We start from the raw sequence: 14,410 nt of genomic DNA, 5'->3' as shown, positions 1-14,410 counted from the left end.
TGGGTTACACAAGTCGACAAGATTTCTGCTTATACAGGTTGGACTGAGATGAGAATATTCAATATTGCGGCGCTTAAACTTACAAAGAAAGCAGGCTTGTGGTTTGATAATCTAAACACGAAAAGAGTTAGATCTGGAAAAGAAAAGATTATGACTTGGACATCTCTGAAGAAGAAACTTCGTGAAAAATATATTCCTTTGCATTATAAATTCGAATGTATAATGAAGATGACATCCTTCTCTCAATGTACTATGAGTGTTTCTGAGTATACTTCTGAGTTTTATAGATTGCGTCTTATTTGTGATTTGGAGGAGACGGAAACAATAAAAATTGGAAGATTTATTCGTGGATTGAATTTGCCTATTTATCGAAAGGTTAAATCAAGTCCATATATCTCGTTTAATGATGTATGCAATCTTGCTTTGGAATTTGAATATTTTCAACATGACGAGAAATTGAAGTCATCCCTTCACGAGTTTACACTTTCAAAAGAAACTAAAGAAGAAGACTTTGTCAGTATGGAGAATGTCACGGATCTTGTTGCTGATTACCATGTGTTACATGTGGCGACTACATCAAGTTTGGATGAAAAGGATGAACCAGTTACAAAAGAAGCTATGGTAGAGAAGCATGAAGAAAGACAGTCACTTGATGATAAATTCTTGGTTGTTGAAGAAAATCAAATAGATACATCTCTTAAACTTGTGTGTCGTGACATGGTTGAAGAGAAAAAGGTACTCGAGGATATGTTCCAAACTAAAGAGGTTGTGTACAAGGAAAACAACATCATCATCGTGGAACACATTGATTTTCTAGGGGTAGAGAACTTGTTGAATGCACCTATCTCAACAAACTATCTTATTCTTTCTAGTTTACTTCCTAAGATACTGGTCATGGAATTGCAATTCAAAGCTTTCAAGTTCTACGATAAATCACCTCGTTGTGTGCTTATTCTTAAATACTTTAGAACTCGAGGGCGAGTTTTCTTCAAAGGAGAGGAGAATGAGGAGGATCAAGGAATGAATATGTTAATTTGGATTTGGTTATGTGTGCTCGTGGTGGTGTTCAATTGGAGAGGACGCAAACATGGGTTATGCAGCTTACTTGGACAACAAGGAATAAAGGAGCGATGCATGAAGTTGGACAAGTAGCTGATTATTATATAATAATTAATTTGAATTTTGCTTGCAAGTTTTTACCTTTCACTTGAAAGGGTTTTTCTTGTTTTAAGCACTTAGGATTTTATTTTCCTATTTGGATTTGGTTTTTGTCTTTTTTATTCGGATTTGGTTTTTAAATTTGTTTCCTAGAAGGATTCAGATATTGGCTAATTCAAGCTGATATTGAATTACTCTCGGAATCCTATTGGGTTTGGGTTATTGTCTAAGCCTATAAATACCCTTCTAATGTAATCTTTTAAGAGAGACAATGAAGGATATAAAACTTGTGTTTTGAGATAAACTATGAGTAGTTTTTCTTTTCTCTAAACTTCAATTACTGGATTGTTTTGAAGATTAGATTCGAATTACTTAGTTTCTGGATTGATCTAAGCAATTTTAGATTCAAAGTTCACGTTTCTAGATTGATCGTGTTCTTTTGAAATATCCTCTTCTTCTCTTATCCCTTTTCTTCTTCTTCTTTCTTTATTTGTGGAGAGATCCACATCAGTATTCGTCTTATGTGCGTCGCGAACATATAAGATAGGGTGTTAATATCTTGTGAAGCGACGGTGGATCTCGAGATTTAGAACTTGCCATGCTAGCATAGGTTCATGTATGATGTGCATGATTAGTGGGTAACTCTAACCGTTTTATTCGCCCTGTGTAATCAAAAGGAATAACTTGTGCTTAAATCATTATGTTGTCAAAATCTGTAGACATATAGGGACTCAACATAATTGATGCCTATTTAACTTCTATCTTAATTGTGGATGCTTGGTAGAATGGTATTAGTACAATGAAAGTTGGCTTTTATCAGTTTTGTGTTATTCGATTAATATTATCACCGTTGCATGCTAAGGGTAATAACAATAACTATTGAAGGAAGTAGTAATGAAGTTGTGATCTCATGAGTGTTTTAATATTGTTAATTCGAAGTGTTAATTAAGTGGTTAATTAAGTAGTTAATTTTAGTTAATATTTAGTCAACAATTCTAAGTGTTAGTGTCTTAACATTGAGAAGTAATTTGACATTGGTGAGTGAGTTTAATTGAACAATAATTAGTCTGAGTCTCTGTGGGAACGAACTAGAAAGTATTCTATATTATTTGCGAACGCATATACTTGTGTGTATTATTAGCGCGTGTTTCCGCCCTAACAAGTTTTTGGCACCGCTGTCGGGGACTCGGCGTATTTGTTTAGTTTATATACTTACCATCATTGGTCGTTAGGACTCAGTGATTAAGACGTATTTGTTACTTATTGTTTCTGGTTGTGTTTCAAGTACTTTAGCAAGCGTTTATGCAAACTCGTTCTCGTACTCGCAAGAGGACTTTAGATACATCTGAGGAGACAGACGAAGTTCTTGATATTTCGGAGAAGATAGATTTTGAAGATTCGGATTCAGGAAGTGAGCAGAAAGAACCAGTAATCATGGGTGATCGTATTGTTCAGGCCGATCCAGCTCTTATGGACTTTTCTCGGCCTAAAATTGATGACATTCAGTCAAGCATTCCTCATCCGGCTATTCAAGCTAACACCTTTAAAATAAAGCCGGGCACTATTCAGATGGTGCAGAATTCCGTTTCTTTTGGAGGAGCTGCGACTGAAGACCCCAACATGCACATAAGGAATTTTGTCAAGATCTGCAGTACTTTCAAGTATAATGGCGTGACTGATGAGGCTATCAAGCTGAGGCTTTTCCCATTCTCACTGAGAGATAAAGCTAAGGACTGGTTACATTCTGAACCAGCTGGGTCCATCACTACTTGGCAAGATCTTGCGCAAAAGTTTTTGGTGAAGTTTTATCCAATGGCAAAGACTGCTGCTATGCGGAGTGCTCTTACTCAGTTTGCGCAACAACCTACAGAATCTATGTGCGAAGCTTGGGAACGCTACAAGGAAATGTTGAGAAAGTGTCCACATCATGGAATGCCCGATTGGATGGTGATCACTGGTTTCTATAATGGTTTGGGGGCCCAATCTCGGCCCATGCTCGATGCAGCAGCTGGAGGCGCCTTGTGGGCCAAAAGCTATACTGAGGCTTATAATCTTATAGAGACTATGGCTGTAAATAAGCATTAAAACCCAACTCAGATGACGATGCCTGGGAAGGTAGCAGCTATTCTGGAAGTCGATGCAGCCACCGTTATTGCAGCGCAGCTCCAAGCGCTGTCTATGAAGGTCGATTCTCTAGCTACATATGGAGTTAATCAAATAGCTATGGTCTGTGAGCTTTGTGCAGGTTCTCATGCTACGGATCAGTGTTCTCTTGTCAACGAATCTGTTCAGTATGTGAATAATTATCAGCGACAACAGCAGCCTGTGCCAGCTACTTATCATTCTAACAACAGAAATCATCCAAATTTCAGCTGGGGTAATAATCAGAATGCTATTCAGCCACCATATCAGCAAGGTGTGAGTAAACAGTTCAATCCACCTGGATTCCAGCAACCACAACAGTATGCTCAAAGGAAATCATATCCTCAACAGGGAAGTGCAGCTGCACCTACTAGTGCTGATTTTGAGGAACTTAAGCTGTTATACAAGAGTCAGGCGGTTTCTATCAAGACCTTGGAAAATCAAATCGGTCAAATAGCCAATGCAGTGCTCAATCGTCAACCTGGAACACTTCCCAGTGACACGGAAGTGCCAGGCAGGAAGGAAGCTAAAGAGCAAGTCAAGGCTATTACCTTAAGGTCTGGGAAAGTTGCTGATGCTGAAAAGGCAAAAGAAGGAGAAGCTGAATTTAGAGATGAAGAAGCTAAGCAAAAGGAGAAATCGGCGGAACCAAGGAAGACTACTGTTGAACACACTCTGTCTGAGGGTAATACAGGGGAGAAACAGCTCTATCCTCCACCACCTTTCCCTAAGAGATTGCAACATCAATCTGGGAGCAAGCATCAATCTGATTTGAGAGCAAGCATCAATCTGATGCCGTTGTCGATCTTTAAAAAGTTGGATTTGCCTGATCCAAAACTCACCTACATGTCTCTACAATTGGCTGATCGTTCTATTACTTACCCAAGGGGCATAGTGGAGGATGTGCTAGTCAAGGTGGATAAGCTCTTCTTTCCTACAGACTTTGTTATTCTGGATTTCGAGGAAGATAAGAAGATTCCCATAATCTTGGGAAGACCTTTCTTGGCTACTGGCCGTACCTTGATAGATGTGCAGAAAGGTGAACTTACTATGCGGGTGCAGGATTAGGATGTGACCTTCAATGTATTCAAAGCAATGAAATTCCCTACAGAAGATGAGGAGTGCTTAAAAGTGGATGTGATTGATTCTGCGGTTACTTCAGAACTCGATCATATGCTAATGTCTGATGCATTAGAAAAGGCCTTAGTGGGGGATTTTGACAGTGATGATGAAGATGGCAACGAGCAATTACAATATTTGAATGCTTCTCCCTGGAGACGAAAGCTGGACATGCCATTTAAATCTCTTGGTACTTCTGACCTCAAGAATGCTGAAGGAAAGCTCAAACCATCAATTGAGGAAGCACCTACCTTGGAGCTCAAGCCATTACCTGAACACTTAAGGTATGCTTTTTTAGGTGATGCATCTACTTTACCTGTTATTATTGCATCTGACCTTTAAGGTAGTGAGGAAGACAAGCTCTTAAGGATTTTGAGAGAATTCAAATCGGCTATTGGATGGACCATAGCAGACATCAAAGGGATCAGCCCTTCATATTGTATGCATAAGATTCTACTAGAGGAGGGTAGTAAGCCAACTTTTGAGCAGCAGCGCAGACTTAATCCTATCATGAAGGAGGTGGTGAAGAAAGACATTCTGAAATGGCTGGATGCAGGCATCATTTATCCTATTTCTGACAGTTCTTGGGTGAGCCCCGTACAATGTGTACCTAAGAAGGGAGGTATCACTATGGTAGCAAATGAGAAGAATGAGCTCATCCCCACTCGAATAGTTACAAGATGGAGAGTATGCATGGATTACCGAAAGTTGAACAAGGCCACGAGGAAGGATCACTTCCCTCTTTCATTTATTGATCAGATGCTTGACAGGTTGGCTGGTCATGAGTATTATTGTCTTCTGGATGGCTACTCAGGGTATAATCAGATTTGTATTACACCAGAGGATCAAGAAAAGACTACCTTCACTTGTCCATTTGGCACGTTTGCTTTTCGCAGAGTTTCATTTGGGTTATGTGGCGCACCGGCCACTTTTCAGAGATGTATGATGGCTATATTCTCTGACATGATTGGGAATAATGTTGAGGTGTTCATGGACGACTTCTCCGTCTTTGGACATTCGTATGATGAATGTTTGAATAATCTTTGTGCCGTGCTCAAAAGGTGTGTGGAAACTAATTTGGTGCTCAATTGGGAGAAATGTCATTTTATGGTGCGTGAAGGCATTATTCTTGGGCATAAGGTCTCTAGCAAGGGTCTTGAGGTGGATAAAGCCAAGGTGGGAGTCATTGAAAATTTTCCACCACCTATTTCTGTGAAAGGAATCCGTAGTTTTCTTGGTCATGCGGGTTTTTATCGGCGGTTCATCAAGGACTTTTCAAAGATATCTAAGCCGTTGTGCAACTTGCTTGAGAAAGATGTACCTTTAAAATTTGATGATGAATGTTTGACGGCATTCGAGACTCTCAAGAAGAGTTTAATCACTTCACCAGTTATTACAGCACCGGATTGGACAGAGCTTTTTGAGATGATGTGTGATGCAAGTGATTATACGGTAGGTGCAGTTCTTGGGCAGCGCAATAATAATCTCTTTCATGTGGTCTACTATGCTAGTAAGACCTTAAATGGGGCCCAAATGAACTACACCACTACTGAGAAGGAGCTCTTGGCTATAGTCTTTGGTTTCAAGAAATTTTGATCCTATTTGCTGGGGACAAAAGTGACAGTATTCACTGATCATGCGGCCATTCGCTATTTGGTTTCCAAGAAGGATTCAAAGCCGAGACTCATTCGTTGGGTGCTCTTACTTCAGGAATTTGAGTTAGAGATCAAGGATCGAAAAGGTACTGAGAATCAAGTAGCTTACCATCTCTCTAGATTGGAGAATCCCGAGTCTACTTCACATGATAAGACATTGATCAACGAATCTTTTCCGGATGAGCAGTTGTTCGCAGTTCAGGAGGAAGAGCAATAGTTTGCAGATATTGTAAACTATCTTGTCAGCAATATAATGCCTCCTAATTTGACCTCAGCTTAAAAGAAGAAGTTTCTGCATGAGGTGAAGTGGTATATGTGGGATGAACCATATTTGTTTAGACAGGGAGCTGACCAGATCATCAGGAGATGTATCCCGTTCTGTGAGACGGAGGGGATATTACGAGATTGCCACTCCACAGTTTGTGGTGGACACTATGGTGGTGAGAAGATGGCAGCTCGTATTCTGCAAGCAGGTTTTTTCTGGCCTACTTTGTTTAAGGATGCTCATCAGTTTATTTTAAGGTGTGATCGTTACCAAAGAGTGGGAAATTTGACGAGAAAGGATGAGATGCCCTTAAATGTGATGCTTGAAGTTGAGGTCTTTGATGTTTGGGGAATCAATTTTATGGGGCCTTTTGTCTCATCCTGCAATAATCAGTACATCTTGCTGGCAGTCGATTATGTCTCAAAATGGGTAGAAGTCAAAGCTCTACCGACAAATGATGCAAAGGCAGTGTTGAATTTTCTTCATAAGCAGATTTTCACAAGGTTTGGAACGCCTCGGGTAATCATAAGTGATGAAGGGTCGCATTTCTGCAACCGTAAGTTCACTTCTATGATGCAGCGTTATAATGTGAATCATCGAGTTGCTACTGCCTATCATCCGCAAACAAATGGTCAAGCGAAAGTGTCTAACAGAGAGATCAAGCGCATTCTAGAGAAGGTTGTTTGTCCATCAAGGAAGGATTGGTCTTTAAAGCTCGATGAAGCTGTTTGGGCTTACAGAACAGCATACAAAACTCCACTTGGTATGTCCCCGTTTCAACTGGTGTATGGTAAGGGATGTCATTTACCTGCGGAGCTTGAGCATAAGGCCTATTGGGCGTTGAAAAAGTTGAACCTGGATTTAGATGCAGCTGGTAAGAAGAGAATGCTTCAGCTTAATGAACTTGATGAATTTTGACTTCAAGCGTACGAAAATAACAAAATATACAAGGAAAAGGTGAAGAGGTGGCACGATAGGAAGTTACATCCTAAGTTATTCGTGCCGGGGCAACAAGTTCTCTTATTCAACTCTCATCTCCGACTTTTTCCTGGGAAGTTGAAATCAAGGTGGTCTAGACCTTTTATTGTCAAAACTGTGTTTCCACATGGAGCGGTGGAGATTTTTGAGAATGATCTGGACCAGGCATTCAAGGTTAATGGTCAGCGTTTGAAGCACTACTATGGGGACATGGCGAACCGAGAAGTGGTTAGTGCCATTTTATTGTCAACTTGAGGAAGGTACGCAAAGTCAAGCTAATGACGAAAAAGAAGCGCTGCGTGGGAGGCAACCCATGAATTGTTGTTACAGGAACCCTTAGAAGTTAATAACCTATCCAAAACCACAAAAAAATCAGAAAAACCGGGCTCGAAAAAAAATTTTCCAGAGACCCCCTGAGCGCCCGCTCAGCTCTGCTGAGCGACCGCTCAGGGGTCGACTGTGAGAATTTTTTTTTAAGTTCATAAAAAATCCAAAAAAATCAGAAAATCAAAAAAATAAATTACAGCCCCATTACCCACGATTTCTTTTCCCATTACCCCATGATTTTATCCCTCAAACCCACTCCTAATCTAATTTTAACCTAATCCATACCCTATATATACATACACCTATCCCATACATCTCCCACACACTTTCTACACTCAAACTCTCTCCCAAACAGAAAAACACTATTCTCAAGTACTTTTATTGAGATTCAATGGCACCCAAGAGAGCAAGGACTATTGATAGCAGCAGCATAGTCTCTAATTCTGATTCATCGAGGGGTACTGCTGCGAGGCCTCGGTTGAATGACAGAGCTACGGAGGAGGAGTACACTAGGCTTTTGGGGAAGCCGATTCTGAAGGAGAGGGGGTTTTTACCATCGGGGAGGGATGGTGAGTTGCTACCTATGATTGCAGAGAAGGGGTGGATAGCTTTTTATGAGTCACCTGAAGCAGTACTGATGAGCGTGGTTCGCGAGTTCTATGCGAACACTAAGGCCGAGAAAAATGGATTTTCTGTGGTCCGAGGGCTAACGGTTGATTATTACCCAGCGGCGATTCGCCGTGTGATTGGGCAGCGAGAGAGGAAGCCCGAGGAGGAGAACTGGAATGAGAAGACTGCTGAGGATTTCGACTTGGATTTGATTTGTGCTACTCTCTGTTGGCCGGGCACAGTTTGGACCTTCAAGACAGGAACTAATGAGTATCGTCACTTTCCGGCGATCTCTATGAACAGGTATGCCCGTGCATGGAATGCATTTATTTGTGCTAATATTCTTCCTTCTTCGCATGCACATGAGGTCACAATTGAGAGAGCACAGTTGTTGTGGGGAATTCTGAATGAGGAGTACTATGTGGACCTTGGTGAGTTCATCTACCAAGGGATTCTGAAGTTTTTGAGAGGAGCTAAGCACATGAACATCCCTTATGCATCCACGGTCACGAAGCTTTGCCGAGCAGTGGGAGTGAACTGGCCGTCTCATGAGCAGTTGCAGTTGCCGGCCGCTCCGATTGATTCTGGGACTCTGAATGGGATGCAAGAGTGGACCGGTGGTGAGCCCGAGGAGCATGGGCTGGGTTATCGTCTTCCAGGAGGGCGTCCAGCACGAGGTGCTACTATGGCTAGGCCTAGGCATGATGAGGCTGGTTCTTCGAGAGCTCAGGAGGGTGCTGGGATGGTTGATGCCCAGTATAGGAGGAGGCTGTGAAGGCGGATGGATGCCATGTACGAGACGCAGAGCAGGTTTGCTCAAGAGCTCACCCTTGCGTTAGGGATTATTTTTCGGGGCTTTGGAGCTGACATCCAATGGCCAGTTTTTGGTGAGGACTCTGCATACCCGCCGCCTGATACTCCACCCACTGAGGGTGATCATGATGATGACTCCGAGTAGGTATACCCTGTGTTCCTTTCTACTTCCTTCACTGGGGACAGTGAAGATTTTAAGTTTGGGGGTGGTAGTTAAGGAATATTTGGTGTGTGTGTCATATAGCTGCATATTCATGATAGTTTAGTTCATATAGTTGCACAATTTTTTCCATATAGTTTTTTTATTTTTATTTTATAGCTTTATTTGTTTATCATATCATATAGCTCATGCATATGCCATGATCCCTTTTGCGATGATTTATCGACTAATTTATGATGTTGATACGAGTGTAGTGATGTCATTAAAGTGATGATTGAGTCGTGTAGGTTGATATGCATGCTAGAAGCACTTGTATTTTCACTAAGTCTTAGAGAATGCTTAAGGACTAGATTGTTGTTATGATCTGATTGTTTTTTAGGTTAATTTATTTATTATGCTTAGAATTTGATAATAGATTTTTAGTGATAAAGGCATGAAAAAAGAAAAAAAATGGAGTAAAAAATGGAATGTGTTGCTAGTTGTGGCTAGGCGTCAAATGGCTAGTCGCCGGCTCGCATGTTATGCGAGTAGTCTAGGGTTGAGCAAGATGGAGCGAAACGCACTTGCTCAGAAATTTTGAAAAACAAAAGAAAAAAAAAAGAAAAAAAAAGAAAAAAGAAAAAAAAAGAGAAAGTATGTGTTTATGCATAATTGATCGCGAGTGGGCTTTTTGGTATTCGAGTTATTAAGTTCTTAGGGGACTTTGTGCCTAGTGACCTAAGGCTTTTAGAGTCTGGGATCTGCTAACCTAACGCTCGCTACATGGATACCATTGTATAAGTCTTTTGTGGACCTCACTCATTACACGGTCAAATAAGCATTATTTGTGTGAATAAAAAGCATAATTCCGTAATAAGCTCCATGATTCTCGTAGTGTTATAAGTCACTTTGTGCCTAGAATTTTTTATTCTTTGTATAATCATGTGATTGCCTTGATGATAATTGAGTCATAATAATTGGTCTAGTTCCGAAGCATATCTGTTAAGCATCTGCACACACCACGTCTATGGCTGTATGTTCGTTTGCATGATTTGATTGATCTTAGTCGCCTAATTGCATTTGTTGAGATGTTGTAAGTTGGTTGGATTGGTCGTAGTAAGGGGGATCACTGTATTTCATATAGATTGCATTCATGCATGTTTTTATTTATTTTTGAGTCTGTGACGCTTGAGGACAAGCATCGGTTTAAGTTTGGGGGTGTGATAAGTGGCATTTTATACCACTTAGAACGTCTTAAAATAGCTTAAATTGGTGTCTTGAAATCAAGTATTTTTGTGTATTTGATGCGTTTTTCTAGTGTTTGTGCATTTCAGGGTATTAGTCGCATTTCGGAGGAGTAATCATCAAGAATAAGCCTTGGCATGCGTTCAACATTGCGAGAGGAAAGAAAGGGGCAGATTACAGCGAAGAAATAGAGCAAACTCAGGAATTTTCCAGTAGGGTCCTGAGCACCCGCTCAGCTATGCTGAGCGGCCGCGCAGAAAGCTGAGCGCCCGCTCAGCTATGCTGAGCGGCCGCGCAGGGTCGGGAAAAAAGATAAATTGTTAAAGACTTCTACTTTTGTTTGGCTTCCAACTTCTATGTAATCTGAGTTTTATGGGACTATTATATAAGTAGATTTGGAGACGTTTTCACAAGGTTGGATCGCGGTATTAAGCAAGGAGCGAAGGAGATAAGGAAGAAGACCGTTTTAGCACACCGCAACGAAGAGGAAGCATATTTTCTTGTGATTCTTTATTTCGTTGTAACGTTGGATGCTAGTTTTCTTGCTTTTGAACCTATTCACTCTTGTGACGTACTCTAGTTTAATATAATTAGTTTAGTTATTATTCTCTTGTGTTTGTTTATCATTTTTTATATATGAACCCATGATGATGATAAGTGCTATCATGGGCTAATCGTGATCATGGGGTCGTAACGGATTTACTAAGGAATTCTGTAGTTAATTATTTAATACCTTAGTGTGTGATAATTGTATGATATCTAGTATTGGTTGTGCGTATTCGTCTTATGTGCGTCGCGAACATATAAGATAGGGTGTTAATCTCTTGTGAAGCGACGGTGGATCTCGAGATTTAGAACTTGCCATGCTAGCATAGGTTCATGTATGATGTGCATGATTAGTGGGTAACTCTAACCGTTTTATTCGCCCTGTGTGATCAAAAGGAATAACTTGTGCTTAAATCATTATGTTGTCAATTTCTGTAGACATATAGGGACTCAACATAATTGATGCCTATTCAACTTCTATCTTAATTGTGGATGCTTGGTAGAATGGTATTAGTACAATGAAAGTTGGCTTTTATCAGTTTTGTGTTATTCTATTAATATCATCACCGTTGCATGCTAAGGGTAATAACAATAACTATTGAAGGAAGTAGTAATGAAGTTGTGATCTCATGAGTGTTTTAATATTGTTAATTCGAAGTGTTAATTAAGTGGTTAATTGTAGTTAATATTTAGTCAACAATTCTAAGTGTTAGTGTCTTAACATTGAGAACTAATTATACATTAGTGAGTGAGTTTAATTGAACAATAATTAGTCTGAGTCTCTGTGGGAACGAACTAGAAAGTATTCTATATTACTTGCGAACGCGTATACTTGCATGTATTACTAGCACGCGGGCGCCTGGAACCCTTCTGGAAAATTCCTTGAATTGCTTCTGTTTTTGCTGATTTCTTTGCTCATCACCCCTAGACTGATTCCAAGCACTTCCTTGAGCTTTATTCGATGAAAACCACCTATCAAAGCAAGTTATACCCTGAAATGCAAAAACATTAGAAAACACGTCAAATAAATAAAATACTCGAGTTCAAGACACCAATTCAAGCCGTTATGAGACGCTCTAAGCGGTATAAAATACCACTTATCAGGAACCGTCGTGGAATGGGGAATCCACGAGCAGTTAAATTTCTGAAAGAAATTCGTTCAAAAACAAAAGGCCAATCTGATTTTCCTATCAGAGATGTTAGTCAAGAAAAAAAATATAGGCTGTATGTAAGTTGATTCATTACGTTGGCTGTTTTGTGGTTGAGGCACAGGGTCATGGGGGGTTTAGCCCTTATGTGGAAGAATGCAAGTGGGGTAATAATTAAAGTTGTCGTAACTATATAGATTTTGAGGTAAGGTGTGATCAGATTGGTCAATGGCATTATACAGGTTTTTATGAATGCCCGGAGTGAATTCTACGTCAAGAATCGTGGAATTTACTTCGTGATTTGGCTTTAAAATCATCGCTACCTTGGTGCATCCTTGGAAATTTTAATGACCTGTTGTTTGGGTTTGAAAAAATGGGGAGTAGACCATATCCAAGATACGTGCTCGATGGCTTTGGTCAAGTGGTGTCAGAGTGCGTGCTGGAAGACCTAGGGTTTAGTGGAAATGAGTTTACATGGTAAAAGTACAGGGGGACTGCATGGTGGACTCAAGAACGCTTAGATAGAGGATTTTCTACTCATGAGTGGAAGAGACTTTTCCCAAATGTGGAGGTTAAGGTACTTGAGGTTTCCACATCAGATCATATACCCCTTATATTACATTTTAATACTCTGATATATGTTCCTAAATCTACAAGATTTAGCTTTAAGAATATATAGATCAGAGAGGCTGACTGTATGAATGTGGTAAAAAATAGTTGGGACAATAAAAATGTTGGAAATCTTTTGGGAAAGATTGAGTTTTGTTATCTTAAATTGGAAGAGTGGGGAGGAGGGAAAATGAAGGAGCTCAGTGAAAAGGTTAAAAACCGCAGATGGATGTTATAGAAATTCAGATCACGACGAGACAATTATGGGGTTTAGAAATATAATGAAGCTAGAGGGGAGTTTTTAAAATTGTTAGAACAACAAGAGATATATTGGAAACAAAAAGTGAAGTAATTCTGGTTAAAAGGAGACCAGAATACGCTTTTTTCACAAGTTCGCGTCAGGCAGGAAAAATAATAATCAGATATGTTGAATTAAAGACAAGAATGGTGAGTGGAAAGAAAATGTGCAAGAGATTTAGGAGGTTATTACAGATTATTTCTCTGAATTATTTACATCCGCAAGGACCAATGGCAGACCATCGGAAAGGGAAAGGGTTTCGTGTGTTACTGAAAAGCAAAATATGCAGCTGTTGCAACCTATTTCGAACAAGGAAGTAAAGAATGTTGTCTTTTCAATGCATCCAGAAAAATCGTCGGGGTATGATGGATTACATCCAGCATTTTATCACGTGAATTGGAGTACAATCGAGAAAGATGTGGTGGGGTTCTGTCAAGAATTTTTTCATATAGGAGAGTTAAAAGCAGAATTTAATCGCACCCTAGTGTGTTTAAATCCCAAAGGTAAAGCAACCAGAGTGTATGACGGATTTGGGAATGGTCTCGTTATGTAATATATTGTTTAAAGTGTTGTCCAAAGTGCTGGAAAATAGATTGAAAGATTGTTTACCATATCTTATATCTATGAGCCAAAGTGCGTTTGTGGAAGACATGCTTTTGACGAACAATACATTGATAGCATTTGAAGTAAATCACTATATTAAACGTCATACACAAGGAAAAAGGGTATGGATGGCTTGAAATTAGACGTGTCTAAGGCGTATGACAGATTAGAGTGGAATATCATTGGGGGAATGCTGGAAACATTTGGCCTTCATAAGACATGGGTGAGTAGAGTTATGATGTGCATCAAGACTATCTCCTACAGTTTTGTTAAATGGGGCGGTGTTTGAAAAAGTTAGGCCTCAAAGAGGAATGAGGCAAGGGGATCCTATATCCCCATATTTGTACATTCTCTATGCTGAAGGGCTTAGCTCAATTGTTAGAAGGAATGAAGAGGCGAGACTAATTCACGGGTGTAGTATCGCTCGAGGGGCTCCTGCAATTTCACACCTTCTTTTTGTGGATGACTGCTATTTTTTTCTTTAAAGCAATAGAAGCAAGGGTGATAAAAATATAATTAATCGATACGAAGCCTTATCTAGTCAAGCAATAAATTTCAACAAATCCGCTTTTACTTTTATCCCGAATACACCAGAGGAGGCTCGTGGAGAAATCTGTGGGTTATTGAAAGTAGGAGAGAGTTCGAATCCAGGAAAGTATCTGAGCCTACCCATGACAGTGGGGAGGAAGAAGAATGATGTGTTCAATTTTTTAACTGATCGTGTAAAACAGAAGTTACAAGGGTGGAGTAATAAGA

The sequence above is a fragment of the Apium graveolens genome, chromosome 5, assembly GCF_009905375.1.
Source record: "Apium graveolens cultivar Ventura chromosome 5, ASM990537v1, whole genome shotgun sequence".
NCBI classification, from domain to species: Eukaryota; Viridiplantae; Streptophyta; class Magnoliopsida; order Apiales; family Apiaceae; genus Apium; species Apium graveolens.
Note: the sequence above shows the minus strand (reverse complement) of the source record.